Below are 17,860 nucleotides of genomic sequence, written 5' to 3'. Positions count from 1 at the left end.
CCGGTCTGCTGGCCTACTGGTCTAGTTGGATTTGATGTTGGGATACTCTAAGGACTTTCTTCTTGACTTGAATCTGCCTCGCTTATACAAGTTTGGAATGCATCTTTAGGTGAGTACATTACATTTGTGTCAGTTGTTAACAACCCCCTCTATGCAGGCAGTAACATAAATTTAACATTCACGTATTGGCCATGTTTCCAGTCAAGCAAACATAGCCATGAAGCTAACTAACTCGGCTAGCTCACACTGCGAACAAGTTGGTTGTCCCCACTACATTTCCACGTTCAAGCGGCTTGCTTGAATGGTTAAAGGCTCCCCATAATGATGGTCTGCTTGCAGGGCTGCATTTAACTGTGTCTGGGCTGATCTCCCTTGGATTTTTTTATCAGGTCCTTGTGTTGTTGTTTTTTTTATGATTGTTTTTATAGCTAGCTCGTTTGGCTGGGAATCCAGCACACTACAAGTCAAATAATAGGCAATGCTGTCACACAATTTCGAGTAAACATGTCCCTAGAACTCATTCTGCAAGTTTTCAGGCGTTTGACTTGTGTGACATTTAGTTTATTAAGGCATCCCCTTGACCAGGTTTTTCGCAGTTGTCTCACCAGAGAGGAATCGCTCACACCGAGCTATCTGTGTATGTTAACTCACCGTTTGGCGGAGGTTAGTTCTTCCCAAGGCAACAGAGCCACAGATGAGGGCCGGTTTGAAGCATTAATAAATACATCTTTTTTAAGTTTCGATAACATGTTTCTACAGAGGTTTAACGTTAACATCACACATTCTAAAGTCAATTATAAAGGCAAAAAACATCAGCAGCACGTCATAGGCACTTTATTTGGTTTGTTGCATAGGTATCGGGTTAATTTGAGAGAAAGCGATCTGCAGCCCATAGGATGGGGTTAGGGCTCAGAAGTTCGGAATCAGAGCCCGTAAGGTAATATGCAAACTTGTTTCGTAAGAACCAACAACACGTTTTTGCATCGTTCTCTTACGACTACATGTTACACGTTGTTCTTGGGCCCCGAAACTGTCGAATTTTTGTAAAGTTTGCCGTGACACAACTTGCATGTTGATCATGACTGGTGATTTGTGTTAGCTAAGCAAGCAGCTGCTGTGTTAGTTAACGTTAGCAGACAGCCATAGGCAACAAATGCTATTCTAGCCTCTTAGCTAACTTTTTGGATGTTTTCCAGTTGATTGTGTCCTCATTTTGAACTAGCACCTTACAGCATACAGTGAACATTTCGTTACATTTATATTCACACCCTAAGACTTAGCTGTACGAACGTATTGTTTAGTCTTTTTTTGCTGGACTTAAAAATACGGTGTCTGCATCATGGTGTTTGGCTACATCATGGTAATGCGTTTGTCTTTGGCAACATTCCTCACTCCACTCATGCGTGTGAATCGAGCTGAAAGCTCGGTTGTGTTTTCTTTATTTGTGCTTGTTATTTTTTTTCCGTGTGTGTGGGATCCAGCAATCAGAAAACCAGATCCGTTGAGTACTGACTTGCTGTTCATCACCTCCCCCACCAACCAACCACCAGCCTCGGTGGCAGTTTAGAGAAATGGGTGGTATGTTAGAGGGGAGCTCTTGTTTCCTTTTTTAGCCTCCATTTTTTATTTCTGTGTTTGAGTAAGTGTGATTGTTGAACCGGAATGTAGCAATCACACGTTTCGATCAAGATCGAGACATCGTAGCTGCTGTGTGCTCAAACACCATTGCGTGTTTGATGATTATGATCATTTCTTGATTGAAATCGTTTGATCAGACGTTACACCTCTATTGGGCTGATTTCAGGAATCAAACTCTGGCCTCAAGATTAAGCTGTACCTCATAATTTCAAATGTTGTTTTTAGATAAAATGAAGTAGATTGAGAATTAAGATAGCGACAGCCAGTCGCCAGTTGTAAAGTTAGGGGAATTGGCTGGGGGGAATTAAATAGCGCCTTTCCGCTCCTGCAGTGTTTTTTTTTTTTTTCCTCTGGGCTTTTTAATTTATGAAGACCCCGTGTTTCCCGAGCACAAATGGCTGCCCTAACCGTCGCCTGGCTAGCTGTGCTCCACGCAGCTGCACAGCGTCGGCTCGCATCGTGCTGCGCCTGTAGTCTGGAGCAGAGGACACAGCAAGCACATATGAACAAAACGTTACTTTTGCTCTTTCAAATATGCTTCGATCAATTATTGGGCCTCTGGATGTGTGACTACCTCCCAGCAGTGATATATTTGTCTGACGTGTCAGAAAATCATTTGCCCATACTTAAGCCATATTTGTTTTTGTCTTATTTAAACAGATAAGATTGAATGCTTAAACAACACCAGAGGTGCAACATTTGGTGTCCACGAATCGGCCAAAGTCACAATTTTTGGTTTTGTGGATTACACATTAAATAAATGGAAATTTGATAATGTATGTGTGGCTTTTAAGTAAATTTTTTTCAAGACTGTGTCGACCTTGCCTCATGAGTACAAAGATTACACTCATGCCCTGCTGGGGGTGTTCAGGCAGTGCCAAGTATTTGGATTGATCTTGATGACCGTTGGAAGCCAGATTGCAGTGTGCTGTGCCTTGTTTTCATTGGTTGTGACTGACATTCTCTGAATATGTTTCACATCTTTTAATAGACTGTGTGGGCTGCAGTGAACAAACCTGGCCACTCAGAATCACTGGAAACGCGAGCCCGTCCAGCACTCCCCCTGACCCTGGCGTGTCTTTTTAACACAACCTACCACCCTGGGAAAGCATGCCATGTACTGCTTGGCGGCTTCTCTGTCGGGAACTGACCTGCCATGTTAGTTCAAGGCCTCTCAAGCACCTTCCGATTAGGTTTTAGAGCAAGATACATGTGTTAAGGGTATTGCATTACCAACAATTGGTAAAGAACGACTGCCTTCTAGAGCAGAACTGACCACATGTGTGGCTCTGTCTACAGGATGTGGAACCTTCTTTCCCAATATGGGCCCCTGAAACATTGGTGATCTAAGGAATGTGTAGACATTCAAGGTTAGACCGGCCCCATTTTCTGTTTGCTAAGGAACGAGAGTCAGTCTCTCTCGTACACATTCACAGAGTGGATACAAATCCAGAAATTTAACTGATGGGTGACTTGCGCTTGGTAACGTGATCAGAATAGGTGAGCAGTGTGTTCGGATGAGTCTACATCACACACAGTACCGAATGTAAACCCTCGTTTGTATGTGTGCTTGTACAGGAGAGATTGAGGCAGGATGTTGGCCTATTTCCAAAAGAAGAAGACAGGATTCTGTCTCAGTGCAGACCGTTAGAGCAGGGGGTGTTGCTTTGAGGAATAGGGATGGGGGGATGTCCTTTTAGCTTACCATTTGCATGCTGATGACACTCTGTATCGTTAGATGGAGGGCAGGTGTAGCTATTGATATGTAAATAAGGTTTCATGTGCGCTGTGCCTATGTGACCAAGTCGACCGAGCCTGTGTTGTGGTTCTACTCCTGAATTGAAGCAGAGGCAGTTGCATGCATGTTCTCTCCAGTAGTTTGACCATATTACATACTATTATTGTGGAGCAAATAGTCTTTCTCTTGTTTCTTAAAGGCAAGTTGATATCAGACTTATATAAAATTTAAAATATTAAGATGCACCTTCACATCTATTTTATATCTTTATTTTCTTGGCATATAATAGTAACAATGTGGATTTTTTTTATTGTGTTGCATAGATGGCTGATTTCTTCTGTTGTGAGAGAGACTGACTCAGATACCCTCTGCATTTAAATTTTGGAGATGTATGTAGTACCAGTGCATTTACCGTCCCCTTTCTGTAGCCTCTGCAGCTGCTCTGTGTTGTGTGGCTTGCTATCTGCACAACGAGGTTAAAAACAAGTCGCTCTGACGCCTGCCTCATTGGTGCTTTCCTATTGGCGCAGGAGCTCTGGAGCTGCTCCAATGGGGCGCAGCATTTCCTCGGTGCTGGAGGAGCGGTGTTGCAGAGGGTTGCGCTGGTTAATTCTGTTTCGTGCAGAGAAGCAATGCTTCTTGGGAGAATAATGGAGGAGGAGGAGTAGGCTGGGGAAAAAAACAAGGCCAAAAGGGGGGGTGAGGCAGGCATCTACGTAATCCGCTCTCGCTCTCTCTCTCTCGCTCTCTCTCTCTCTCTCTCTCTCTCTCGCTCTCACTCTCTCTCTGTCTGTCCTCTCTCTCTCTGTCTGTTCTCTCTCTGTCTGTCCTCTCTCTCTGTGTCTGTTCTCTTTCACTCTCTCGCTCTCTCTCTCTCTCTCTCTGTCTGTCTGTTCTCTCTGTGTTCTTTCTCTCTCTCCTGCTCTTATTTTATTGCACTCTTGTCCTTCATTTCCTTTTCTTTATTTACTGTCACGCTGCCTGTCTTACTTTCTTGTGATACTTGGCTAAGCACATAGCAGGAAAAAAGGCTCACCAATATTCAAAGTTTCTGTATCCACCCTTTGAACTGCAGGAAGCCATTTTAGGCTTCACCACATAACGCGTCATTTCTCCCTTTTACACCCTTTCGCCTGGTCCTGTCCATCCTTGTCTTTCATGTAACTAAGCAGGGCAATAAAGGAAACCAAGTAATGGTAGATTGAAACACCTTAATGTTGAAATTTAAGATGGCTATATTTTTAAGCACATTTCCATGTGTGTTTGCTCTGAGGGTGTTGTCAGGTGGTGAGAGGGAGCAAATAAGGAGCAGGGCAGAAGAAAAACAACCAAGGGACCTTTTGCACCAAAATCGAGCCACACCAACCCGCTCACAGCTGCCCTGTTTTGTACAAAGGCAGGAACGCATTAGTTCCTGTTGGAAAGAGTGAAGTGGGTTTTTAAGGGTTTTTGTAAACAAACTTTATCTGTGACCATTCTCTCATTCTTTATAAATGGGTTTTGTCTTAAAATAGAACACCGCCTCTGAGCCTTTTCAACCTAGATTTGCTCCTCACTCAAGCAGTTTGTTTTTTATTTAAATAAGACCCCCTCACATGCAACTTTTCCATAGTTTTGGTTGCCTTTCTTAAGAAATGATAGGTTTTTCTTTGTGTTAATTTCAGAAACTTGAAGCAGTCAGAGTGGGATAGTTAAAGCACCACAGCAGGACAAAATGGCTGCCAATCCTCTGTGATTTTTCTTTGAGTGACACCCTGTAGTCTTGCATTGGCTAGTCTCACATGTGTTGTACTCCAAATTTTGTTTGAGGTGGAGCCGGGGCAAGTCCTTGTGTCCCTCTGAATAAGACTGCCAGCCAAAAGAGGAAATGGAAATGTCATGTAAATGTGTTTGTCATGCAGTGAGATCAAGGTGAGAGACAGAGGGTGTCTTTGGTTTATGTTATGCCGGAGCATAAGCTTATCTAACAGCGAGATGGCTGTTATTGGCTTCATGCTTCTGCTAGACCACTACTTGGAAAACATTCCTCCCCACATTTGGGAGTAGACATGGCTCACAGGAAACTGCCACTGTGAAGACTAAGTGTCCTCTAAGTGTTGTTTTCAAATTCCCTTTTAACTTTGTGACTATCTTGGTTATGCATTTATGATTGAGTTAATTCATTCCATATAAACAGGCTGATTTCTCTTTCACCTCATAGGGAATGGTAAATCAGAAGTAGGGAACAAGAGGTAGTCAAGCCCAAACTGCAGCAGTATTTCTGCTCAGTCCTTTCTTTTTTCCTTCTTGGGTTTGCTGAGCCTCAAATGGACAGTCGTTTGCTTGTTTGTCCGATTGATTTTGAGTAATGCCGGGTCTGCTGTCGACTACTCTCTCCCCCACCATTCTTATAGCACCTATTTGGTCTTTGATCCCCATTGTGTGTCTCTCATCCCTGGTCTGGTCCAGGTCCATTCAGGCAGCTTGCTGTGTTAATGGTGGGCCACACGATGCTCCCAGGACGCTTGATTGCTTAGTAATAAAACAGCCACATCGCTGCCAGAGTTGCATCATTATCTAGTGACAAAACACAGCCACTTTAATCTCTCCCCCCCCCCCACCCCATTTCTAGCAGACCATATGAAAATATATAGTCTGTGCAGACCAAATTGTTTTAGGGTACCTCAGTCTAATCACAGATAACTACAGAAATGTTTTCAGCTGGCTCTGCATCAGCCATATCTGTTTCAGGCTGCTCTTGTGCTTTGTAACTGTGGTAAAGACACATGATTTTACTGCTGTTATGAAATGTAATTGGACAAACTATCTCTCATAATTGTTTTTTTAAGCCTGGCTCAGAGTTTTGGGAAAACAGCAGAACAATTGGGATGATAGTGATCGAAGCTCTGTTGTAATAGCACTGTGTTTATGTTCGTTATTTTTGTGCCTATCCAGATGTCATAAATGACAAGTGAAAACAATTAGTAAGCTTCCATTTTTCGTTCACATAATCGATTAAATGGCCGGCCATTGCAGCTCTACTCACTATAGTCTTTCATTCTGTTGCATGTTTTTGCTTTGTGGCATAGAAATGAAGCTGCTAGTGAGTGGCATATGTTTAGTAAAAATTTATCCGTGTGAGTGGTTGTTACACCTCTGTGATATTGTAAATGTTTTTGGGTGTGTGTGAAAATAAGATTTACAGTGAGCCTGGCCACATATTGCATTTGTTTTGAAGCCAGGCTTAATGGTCTGCCTGTTGTTCAACTTCAATTTCCTCCTGCTGTAGATCAGAGAGTACAGCTCGACCTGTGCAGTGCTGGGAAATGGCAGATACTCATATCCTGCCTTATACACCAAGCATGTGTGCGGGGGTAGACTGAGGGGGCTGGTGTAATCTCACTGAACTAGATGTGTTATGGAGGGTTGGCAAGGCACAGGTGGACACTGGGAATGAACGTGCTGTTAAAAACCTACATTTATTTTATGTTCTTGTATACTCTCCTATCAGTCTCCATTTGGAGCTTTATGTCATAGACATAGTGAACAATTTAGGTTGTTGTGAATCCTTTTTGGAACAATGACAACTATCCACTTAATTTGCATATCTGACTGACTGTAGTTTTAAGGTTTAGGCATTTGATCATGTGCCACACAAAATGAACAAAAATAATACAAAAGACTAGGCCATGTTGTCATGGCCTTCCAATGGCATTAAGGACAGAAATTAATACTGTAACAGAGTCTCTTGCTCTACTGCAATATTATAGACTTATATGTCTGTAATTCTAAGTTTTGAAAAATAAATCAACTTACTTTATCACAGTCAAAATAACAATATGCACCTTATTAGTTACAATATCTACTCTGGTGCTGGTTGCATACTCTATTTTTGTTGGAATCTCTTGCACAAGGCTGCATTTCAGATGTCCTGAATTACACTGTATATGATCTATTCCTTTAAAATTAATGTTGGACATTGTAGAGTGTAAACAAAAGTATCAGTTTTAACGTTTAGATGCTCATGTCACTGAAGTTACCAAGCTATTGAATGACAAATTGCCTCTGGTGTTTTACCCTTTATCAGCGCTTTGCGTAATTCTGATGTTCCTTATTGATGAACAAACTTCTGTGAGTCTACTGTGAATGAGCATGCTCCCATATCATTTGTTCTTTCAACTGTGTAGAGTTACAGAGGTTTAGCTGAATTTCTGGAACAAGTGTAGGGGATTGTGTTTTTGTGGAAAGTAAATTCACTGCTCAAAAAATTAAAGGAATGCTTTTTTTTATTGGGTATAGCATGAGGTCAATTGAACCTGTCTGATAATTATCTGGTTGGTTAAGTAGCAGAGGGTGTTGTTAATCAGTTTCAGCTGTATTGGTGTTGATGGAATTAACAACAGGGGCACTAGAGTGGCAACAATGAGAAAACCCCCAAAACATGACTGGTTTTGCATGGGTCATTTCAAGTTACTTACTCTTGATCTTTTTTGGCTGGTTTTCCACTAGTGCTGGTTTTGGCCAGAGTCATTTTCAATACTGGCAGTATGAGGCGATTCCTTAACCCTACAGAAGTTGCACAGGTTGTCCAACTCCCCCTGGATGGCACATCCACACGTGCCGTAGCAAGGAGATTTAATAGCCCTTTTTAGATAGAAAAGGCGGCCCCAAGGTAAAGGTGGCAATATGCCGGCCTGTCTTTCTAAAACAAAGGCGTAATATTCCTCCTTTTCCAAAAGCCGCCTCTAGGGTAGGCGTAAACATGTGACGTGATGTGAAGCTCGAAGTTGGGCTGTGAATAGTGACGAATTTGTCTTCAAAATAAGAGCTTTACGTTGCACCTCATTGGAGTTTAGAACTGGATTCTTAGCGGGGGGCTTTTCATTTGAAAGTAGCGACCATTCCTAGCTTGCTGCTACAACAACAAGTGGACATAACCAATAACAGTGCAGGGTACCAACACCTCCACCCACCTCACGCAGGGGCCGGCACATTGACACCGCGGATTTAGATAGCAGGGGCGGCGGAAATAAGTGTACCCTCCTAGGCGGCAAATCAGCGGCCAAAACAGACCCCCAATTTGCCGGCCTCTGTCTAACACCGCAGACCTAGCCGCCAAAAGGACGGGCATTTGGCGGCTTGCTGCCCTGTCTAAAAACAGCTAATGTGTCTTCCAGCACAACCTCCAGAACATGGAGATTTCAGGAGACAGGCAGTTAATCTAGGAGAGCTGGACAGGGCCGTAGAAGGTCCTCAACCCATCAGCAGGACAGACATCTGCTCCTTTGTGCAAGGAGGAACAGGTTGAGCACTGCCCGTGCCCTACAGAATGACCTCCAGCAGGCCACTGGTGTGAATGTCTCTGCCCAAACAATCAGAAACTGACAACACATGCAGTGATTCTATGTGGATATTTAACTTAAAATGGCTCTGATTAGTTTATTATTATTATTATTATTATTATTATTATTATTAATTTGTAAACACCATGGCATTGTGTTCACTGAACAGCTGCTGGGAAGTTACATCTGACAGCGTAAACTGGTAGTGGTATAACATCTGACTGATGACTAAACTGCTCAAGCTCCTTGATAGCCCCAAATATCTGAGGTCTCTGCTGAGCTTTAGAGCTTAAGAACAATGATAGCATACTTACACATTTACAGGGCTCTAGGGTGCGACTTTTTAGGTCGTACAGGTGCCAAAAAAAGCCAAAGCCAAGTCAAATGAAATACACTGTTAAACATTAAGGGAATACTTTAATCCCACATCAGATCTTGATAAACCAATTATTCAAGTTGAAAATCTTTACTAATGTACATTGTATAGCTAATTAGTTGATTACAAAATTACGTTAAAAATGGTCGATGGAAACCAAAATCATCAACCCATTTTCTGCTGGATTCAAAATTACCCTGAAAAGTGAAAAGTAAAAAATGAAATCACAGGCTGATCCAACAAAAAAAATTAAAAGCCTTATATAAGCCTTATATGAAGGCAACACAGGCTGTAAGTGTATATTAGCTATATTAGCCTACTATCAAAATGACTAAGTAGACTACAAATACATAATGAGCATTCATGATTAAATGTTTATTTTCCCTGCAGCGCATCCTGGAGAGAATGACACACCACGTGACTACTCTGCTGTACGATATTTGGTGCTTTAAGTTTAACTTCCATTACAATATTAATGTATTATGTTTTGTTGCATTGATGAAATTATAGAAATACAGTAAAGAAATCCGTGTTTGGCCTTTCAGTGGTATTAATTCGATCATTTCTTCTTGCGGCCCATCAGAGTTCACATACCTGCATAACAGCGCTGTCTGTTCGATATCGATCACATCACACGACTCATCACAGGCAATTGAGTACGCTGGAGCTGAATTAATGTCCTTGATTTGCCGATTGGTGATGTCGCCTGCCATTTTAATGGCCCTTTCTTTCACCGTCTTTGCGGAGAGAGGCATGTCTTTAATTTTCTGGATTATCTTGGTTTTGTTTTTGAAGTCTGAAAATGGGTGCTCTGATATTTTGATGAATGAAACCTTCATGTAATCACTATCCGTGAACGGTTTTCCACGCTTTATTATCTCTCGGGTTGCAACAAAACTTGCAGCAGTAGTGTAGAATTTCTCCAGAAGTACTGCAATCACACTTTTTCTCTCACTCCAAACTGGGTAGTCGGCTGCAAATTTAGCATGCCTTCCCTGGAAATGTCTTTCCAAATTACTCTTTTTGTTGTTCGACAACTTCTCATTACAAAGCAAACATGCAGGCAATCCTTCCACATTGGCAATGAAAGCAAATGATTCGGTCCATTCTTCCTTGAATCCTCTGTTCTCATCAGCAATCTTTCTCTTTTCCGTTTGGGATCCATGACCCTTGACACACCCGCCGGTTTGTTTACAACAGCCACCTGCCTGGCACGGCGCCGCGCTGAAACGTGTGTCGCAGGCTATGACGCAAATCTTCGTTGACAGAAATGTTGAAATTTAATATTTATTATGCACATTTTTACAGCATTGGAAACCTGTAAGAATGTTTGTCCTCCTACAGAAACCATATTAAAACAAAAAATATATCCCCCCATCCATTTTCATACATTTTTGAAGAGGCTCCAGGGAGCCACTAGGGGGGCGCTAAAGAGCCGCGGGTTGCCGACCCCTGCACTAGAGGAAATCAGCTCTCATGCCGCCCTCTTGGAGTCTTTTTTGACAGTTCGGCAAGAATCGTACCTGTACAATCTTTAATTATCTCCGTTTTGCCTAACAATTGCACATTATCACTTTCATTTTTACCAAAGCAGGTGAAATTGAATCACAATCACTTATGCTCCCTAAATGGACATGGTCTACTTTGTGTTCATAAAAAAGGGCATCTAAGTTGATTTATTTTTTGGGGAGGTTGGGCTATGTGGCACGACAGTAATGGATGTGTCAACTTGCTGTTGGAGAGAAGACCGGAAAATACAGCTGATACTGATCTTTCAGTATTGACAAGAATTGATATTGATACAGTTTTTTTTTTTTTAAATATTCAGCATCTATAGGTATCAATAGATTTTATAGATATCGCTAGGCTATATAATGTGACCAAACGTGCGTCTGACCAAGTCATGTTTGTCAGCTGTATCTCTTTGTCTTTAACAGAGAATCCAGCCTGGAGTTTAGCCAAAACGCTTACAGTTGAATTTCGCTAATTTTTTAACTGTTGTCTAGTTGATCGCATCAGCTGGCAGCCTCAACACCACTGTGAAGGCAGCAACGTGATCCTGTGGGGGAATTCTGAGAGTAAAGGTTACATCCACTAGAAGTGCTTGTTTTTACCATTTGACAGGTTGAGGTTGTGTCTGAAAACATAATGACCTTTCTGTCAAAAAGTAAGATTTTAGATTTTGTTACCAGAAACAAACAATATTGATAATATAATATAAATATTCAGCATCTATTCAAGGAAAAGTCTCAGGCATTAGTGTAGAGCCCAGGTTTAGCTGCGAGGTTGATGAAGCAGAGAGACCTACAGAAAGCTCTGAAGTTCTGCTTAAACAGCAAAACTCAATTTTTACCTGTCAAACATTACTTAGGGATTTTTGTTCTTGACATAGCCATACTCGCATCACAATAATATTAAATTGTAGGTCAACCAAATTACAGATGTTAATTTGCTAATGCTGAATTAGTCTTTGACAGTAACAGAATCATGTTTAACATCCGGAGAGTAGTCATTTCCAATAAAGCCATTCAGTCATTTAATTTGGCCTGAATGGATGGCCTACCTGTCGGTCTACCTATGTTTAACGCCTGCATTAAAAGGAATTCATCCCTTTGGATGTTTTGCTCTTTTATTTCTTGAACAAATTGAATTATTTTTTAGCAGCTTTGTTCTGAACGATTATTTAAGTGAATTCAAGGCCAATCATAAAAGTTTTTTTCCTTATCATAACAATTCTTTTTTTAGCAATAGTACTCTGTTAAAATGTAGCATTAATGAATATGATAAGCTTGGTTTCACAGAGAGTAGGAGATTCAGGATGTTGTTTACCTACTTCCCAGCATTGTCCCTCACAAATAGGGTAACAAACATAGAGTGAAGTTATCACTCAACAGACTCGAAACTCCAGCGCTCCATTGTGTATTTAAAGGAAGGTCGCTGGTTTATATCCCCAGCTCCCCCAGCTGCATGTTGAAGAATCCTTCAGCAAGACAATGAAACCTCAAATAGCTTAGTTGGCACTTTGCATGGCAGCCTCTGTCATTTGTGTTTGAATGTGTGTGTGTGTGTGTGAATGAACTTCTAGGTTGTTTTGGTAGTGTGCTTTGGGTCGTTGTCTTGCTGTATGATATAGGATCTCTCGATCACCTTTCTTTCATCTCTCTTTAAATTGGCAGACTAAATGTTTCTGTAGACTTCTGAGTTTATTTTGCTGCAGCCCTCATGTGTTACATCATGAAGATCATTGAGCCCATCCCAGAAGAAGCCATCCAAGCCTATCTTCTGGTGTAGCCTCTGTACTTTTGTTTCCCTAAGTCTTCTGCGGACGGTGGATATTGTAACCTTCACTCCTGCCTTCTAGAGGCTGTTGATGATGTCACTGACAGTTGTTTTAGGGGTTTTCTTTACAGCTCTCACAATGTATTGTTAACAGCTGCTGATGTTTTTCTTCATCTACTAGTTAGACATCTGTTGCTGAGTACACCAGTGGTTTCTTTCTTCTTCAGGACATTCCAAATGATTGTACTGGCTATGGCCAATGTTTGTGCAATAGCTCTGATTGATTTTCCATCTTCTCTCAGTGTCAACATTTTTTGTTTTCTCCCATAGACAGCTCTCTGGTCTGCATTTTGGTTAACCTTTTTATACTACTCTAACTATAGTCTGCAAGGGCAAAACTCAAAGCTGAAAGAGAGAGTAGACATTCAACACTATTTATTGTTTGAATAATGATAATAGAGCTGTCCCAAACGATTATTTTTTTGATTAGTCAACTAATCTAACGATTAATTTAACGTTATGTGACCAAACAAAAGTAACACAGTAACTGTATCTGTCGTTGGTAACTAGTATAAGGAAAACATACCGCAGTTTTAGGCGGAGCAGTGTCTGTCCTCCCACCTGTCCTACCAACTCTTCGTCACATTTCTGCCAGAAAAACAGCGTCTGTCACCGGCAAAAACCTTTAACTCACTCAAGTGGATGTGTTGATAGAAATCACTGCGATGGTCAGCCCTCCCAGCCGAGACTTCAGTGAACTTTCCCCCAGAGAACAGCCTCCGTCCCCGCAGGTGACAGAGTCACACAGCGACCTGTTAAGGTAGGAACACACTGGCCCATCCGTTGGACGTCTGAAGCGTTTGGAGAGGCTCGGACGAGGTCGGGAACATATATGTTTGGTGTGTTCTTCTCTGTCGGAAGCTTTCGGAGCCGCGCGGACATTGTCGGATCTGACTGAGCATGCGAAGTCTGAGGAGGAGGGCCGTGAAAAATTGAACTCTTTCACCTTCCAGGATGTTTAGGGGGCAGTGTTCTCAATCACTACACATTATAAATAGTCCGCAGGTTTAGATTGATGGTGGGGGGGAACACCCCGACGTCATCATCATAACGTGTACCGTCACGTCTCTTTGGGAGCGGCAGCGAAGCTTTCTGTGTGAATTAAATGGCGGTTCGTCTTTATTCCAGCGGTGCTTTGCACTGTGTGAATTAGGGCTTTGACTCCAAACTTCGTTATCCGAATATAATTTGAATATTTACAAAAATAAAGATATTCGAACGAATATTAGGCAGCCCTTAATATTCGAACCTGTTATGGACATTATTTTTTGTAAATGTAGCCCTTTTTAGATGCGGCACATGCTCCAAGGTAAGGACGGCAATGTGCCGGCCTGTCTTTCTAAAACCGAGGCGTAATATTCCTCCTTTTCCAAAAAACGCCTCTGAGGTAGGCGTAAACATGTGACGTGACGTGAAGCTCGAAGTTGGGCTGTGAACAATGACACAGAATTTCTCTTCAAAATAAGAGCTTTACATTGCACCCCATTGGAGTTTAGAACTGGGTTCTTAGCGGAGGGCTTTTAATTTGAAACTAGCGACCGTCCTTAGCTTGCCAACACAACAACAAGCTAACACAACCACAACCAAACAGCTACCGAGGAGACGCTAGCATCTCCTGGATCTCAGCGGCTGTCCAGTCGCTCCTCTTAATGTCCGCGGATGAAATGATGGACTGACTGCTGTGATCAGCTGTTTCCTGGTTTTAAAACTCCCCGGCCGTGGGTCGCACAACAGTGCAGGTCATCGACACCTCCACCTACCTCACGCAGAGGCCGGCACATTGCCGCCTCGTTTTTAGATAGCAGGCGAGGCGGAAATAAGTGTACCCTCCGAGGCGGAAAATCGGCCAACCAAAACAGATCCCCAATTTGCCGCCCTCTGTCTAAAACCGTGGACCGAGCCACCAAAAGGATGGGCAAATTGGCGGCTTGGTGCTCTGTCTAAAAACGGCTTGTGTTTGCTTGTAAACGTTGTTTTCAATTCAGATACCGAGGCTTTTTCACGCCTGGTGAAGTTGTAAATAGAGCTCATTAGCAAGGCTATTATTGGTCATCTGGGCTCCTGTAGATGACGTTAGCATCCTGGTTAGCGCCTATTTTGTACACCAGAACAGTGGCTGCGCTAACGCCTACAACAACTACGCATGAGGAGTTCGAAATCTACACTCCAGACCATCTGAAAAGCAACTTGTGGTGCTACTTTGGGTTCCCAAAGGAACAGGGAAAAATCACAGCTAAGGACAAAGTAAAATGTAAAATATGTAGGACCAAACTAGCATACCACGCGACGACCAGCAACTTGAGAGCCCACCTGACATTGACTGATACACTGCCCTCTGGTGGACAGAACATATACAACTTAAGTTTGATACCAATACTGAAGGCATTTAATATCTGAATATATTCGAATATTAATATTAATAAACAAACAAACTTCGAATATGATTTTTGGCCAAAAGTCTCTAGGACTGTAATGATACACCTCGATTTTAAAAAAAATGACCGGGGAAACACGTTGAAAACACACATCATCATCATGATGTGTACCGTCACTTCTCTTTAGGAGCCGCAGCGCCAGCTTTCTGTGTGAATAACACAGCGGTTCATCTTACCTCGAGCGATGCTTCGCTCTGTGTGAATTACCAACAGCAGAGAATTGGTGAACCACTGCTGTGGTGTTAATGCGGCGTCTCTTTGTGAAATGGGCTACTTTTAGCTCATAGGGCTGGATCTGGACTGGAATTTGTGTTGCGATTCTGCCTTCTCACACCGCGATACAGGTCCATGGATCTGAGTGTCGCGATTTAGGTTTCGTTACAGCCCTACTTGTCTCATATTCATCTTTTGGCATCAAACCCAAATGTTTTCAGTGTACAGCAAAAATAGATGAATTGGCTTTGCTGTTCCAATAGTTTTGGAGGTGACTGTATGTCAGTGTTGGGTCATTTTCCAATATTGGCGGTCTGGTGGAGGCCAATGTGTGTATTTGGATGGCCGTCATTGTTTGCCTTCCTCAAGTACAGAGGTACCTCTAGTGGCACAAATCCACAATCTCCTCCTCTCTGGGTTTTCTTTCTTCAGACAGAATTTGTCGGGCCCTATAAAATCCGTTTTTTCCCCCCAAATGCTGTTTTATTCTTTTGAAGTTTTGGGTATTTCGTCTTTTTTTTTTTTTTTTTTTTTTTTTACCTTTTTACTCTTATTGTACTACCAAAACAGTGTGTTTTTAATTTCAATGACTAAAATGTACACAAATTAAATAGAAATTGCCCTAAATGTATTGAGGTGACAAAAACATTTCCTCAATACTGTACCGTACAGCAAAAAGAAGAGGGAGCAAGAAGAACAGGGAGATGGACAACTGTAATCAAGTTGGCTGAGAAAGTGGCTGAACTGCAGCTGCGGGGATGGCGAGTGGTCAACAGCTGTAGACTGCATGTTACCTTAGTAAGTTACGGAGCAGAAAGGGACACACTTCGGATGTTTATGCACTTTGTTGTGTAATTTTATTTATGTGCAATCACACGTTTTTATAGGTTTCATTGAATAAAAACATGGTCAGCTCTCAGGCAGATCCAGTAAATGTTTGCGTACCAAAATTGCTCATAAAATTTAAGTTGTAAATATTAAGAGTCAGCTAGGAGGGCTGTGGCTAACAGGGCTAACTAGCTAACAGCAGCTACTGTTAGCAGCAGTTAACAGTCACTATTAAATGCCTATACAGTGTTTCCCACAGGACAGGCATCTATTTGTGGTGGTGTGGTTGGGGGGCGGGGGGTGGCGGTGGCAGCGGCGATGACCAAGAAGAACGCGGAGTTGGAATATAATTACAACACTTTATGTACATATTTATATACAGATTAGATAAATTGACAGATATATATACAGATAGCTTCTTTCTTTCCTACTGCCTGCAGACTTTGCACCCTTTGTTAGGGCAATGAATTTTTCGGCGCTTCCGAAAAAAATAGTGCAAGGCCTTATCGTAAGGAAAGTCCTTGGGGTCAGGTCCGTTGATGGAGATTCTCAGGCAGGCAGCCAGGTGTTCTCCTTGCAGCTGATTCCTCAGGTCTGTTTTCACCTAAGGATTCATCAAAAAAAAAAAGTTAATGTCATAAACTGCACCAATAAAGAAAATATTTGTTTTGCTCCTCAGAGTGATGCTCTTACCCTATTCAGAGTAGAAAAATCCCGTTCACAATTAACACTTGAAACGGGGAGCAGAACCGCTCTATGTACAGTGCCGTCTAACCTTAAGCGGCACTAGCCCTTTTTACACAGCCTCTCCGCATTATCTCCGGAGCGGTGGTTCGGCAATTCTCCGCCGATGTTGATTCACACAGAGCGAAGCATCTCCGCCTTCACGTGTGTGATTCATACAGAAAGCCGGCGCTGCGGCTCCTAAAGAGGCGTGACGGTATACGTCATGTTGATGACGTGGGTGTCTCCCCAGGTGTTCCCCCTGTTAATCCAAACCCGCGGACGGTTTATTATCATATGGATGCTGTTATAATGTGTTGTGAATGAGATCCTGACCCACCAAACATCCTGGAAAGTGACAAAGTTACGTTTTTCGCGCTAAATTACATAATTATACATAATCACCATCAGTAAACTGGACACTGTCTGACTCCCTCACTCGCGGGGATGGAGGCTGTTTTCTGGGGGAAAGTTCCCTGAAGTCTTGGTCAGGAGAGCTGACGGTCGCGGTGATTTATTTTTATCACAAACACTCGGTGAGTTAAAGTTGTTTGCCGGTGACAGACGCTGTTTTTCGGACAGAAATGTGACAAAGAGTCGGCAGGACATACGCTTCTCCACGTACATCTGTGGTATTTGTTTTCCACATATAAGTTGCCAAAGATAGTTACAGTTACTACGTTACTTTTGTTCGGTCCTGTAACGTTGCTTTGTGGGACATTTCTCTGCATTTAGTTGAGTGAAGGACCTGTGTAGTCCACATCGCGATGCGGATGTGGACGATTATGCATCGATGGAGTGACACGCCATAATCGGTTATAGCCTACTAACGTAACTTGTTGATTTATGCCTGTTAAAGTCCTACTTCGTTTCAACCCTCTCTCTGTTCTACTCTTCCGCTGGTTCACAGTAACTACGGTAAATGTGTCTCATCTGATTGATGTCGCCTCGTTTGTTGTGCGACATGGCTAAGGAAAGTCATTTGAAATTCATCTAGCATTTTAAAAGCAGCCATCTTGACACATTTCGGATTTTTAACAAGCGTGAACTGGGTAAGACACGCGGGGTGTAAAGTGTATCACACAAAAATACCTCGGGAATACCCCTAACTTGAGAAACCACGTTAGCCGTTTTCACCTAGAGAGGTTACGGTCAACGTTAGCAGCTGCCAAAGAGACAGCAGACTTGGTCCAGCCAAAAACTGATGCCATGCTGCCAACTCTGCCAAACAACTCGGAGAAAGGGGAGA

At 42.4% G+C, this 17,860-nt stretch overlaps 1 long non-coding RNA gene across 1 annotated transcript; it reads right to left on the bottom strand.

Moving 5' to 3' along the window:
• Positions 1 to 16,227: 16,227 nt before the first annotated feature.
• Positions 16,228 to 16,755, bottom strand: LOC115583528 (uncharacterized). The gene is made up of 2 exons (XR_003984378.1): positions 16,582 to 16,755; positions 16,228 to 16,492 (listed from the first exon to the last, which is right to left on the bottom strand). It is a non-coding gene; the product is annotated as an uncharacterized LOC115583528 (long non-coding RNA).
• Between the last annotated feature and the right edge of the window lie 1,105 nt (positions 16,756 to 17,860).

This window comes from Sparus aurata, chromosome 6, assembly GCF_900880675.1.
Source record: "Sparus aurata chromosome 6, fSpaAur1.1, whole genome shotgun sequence".
NCBI lineage: Eukaryota > Metazoa > Chordata > Actinopteri > Spariformes > Sparidae > Sparus > Sparus aurata.
The sequence above is the reverse complement of the archived record's forward strand: the minus strand, read 5'-3'. Positions and strand labels throughout refer to the sequence as shown.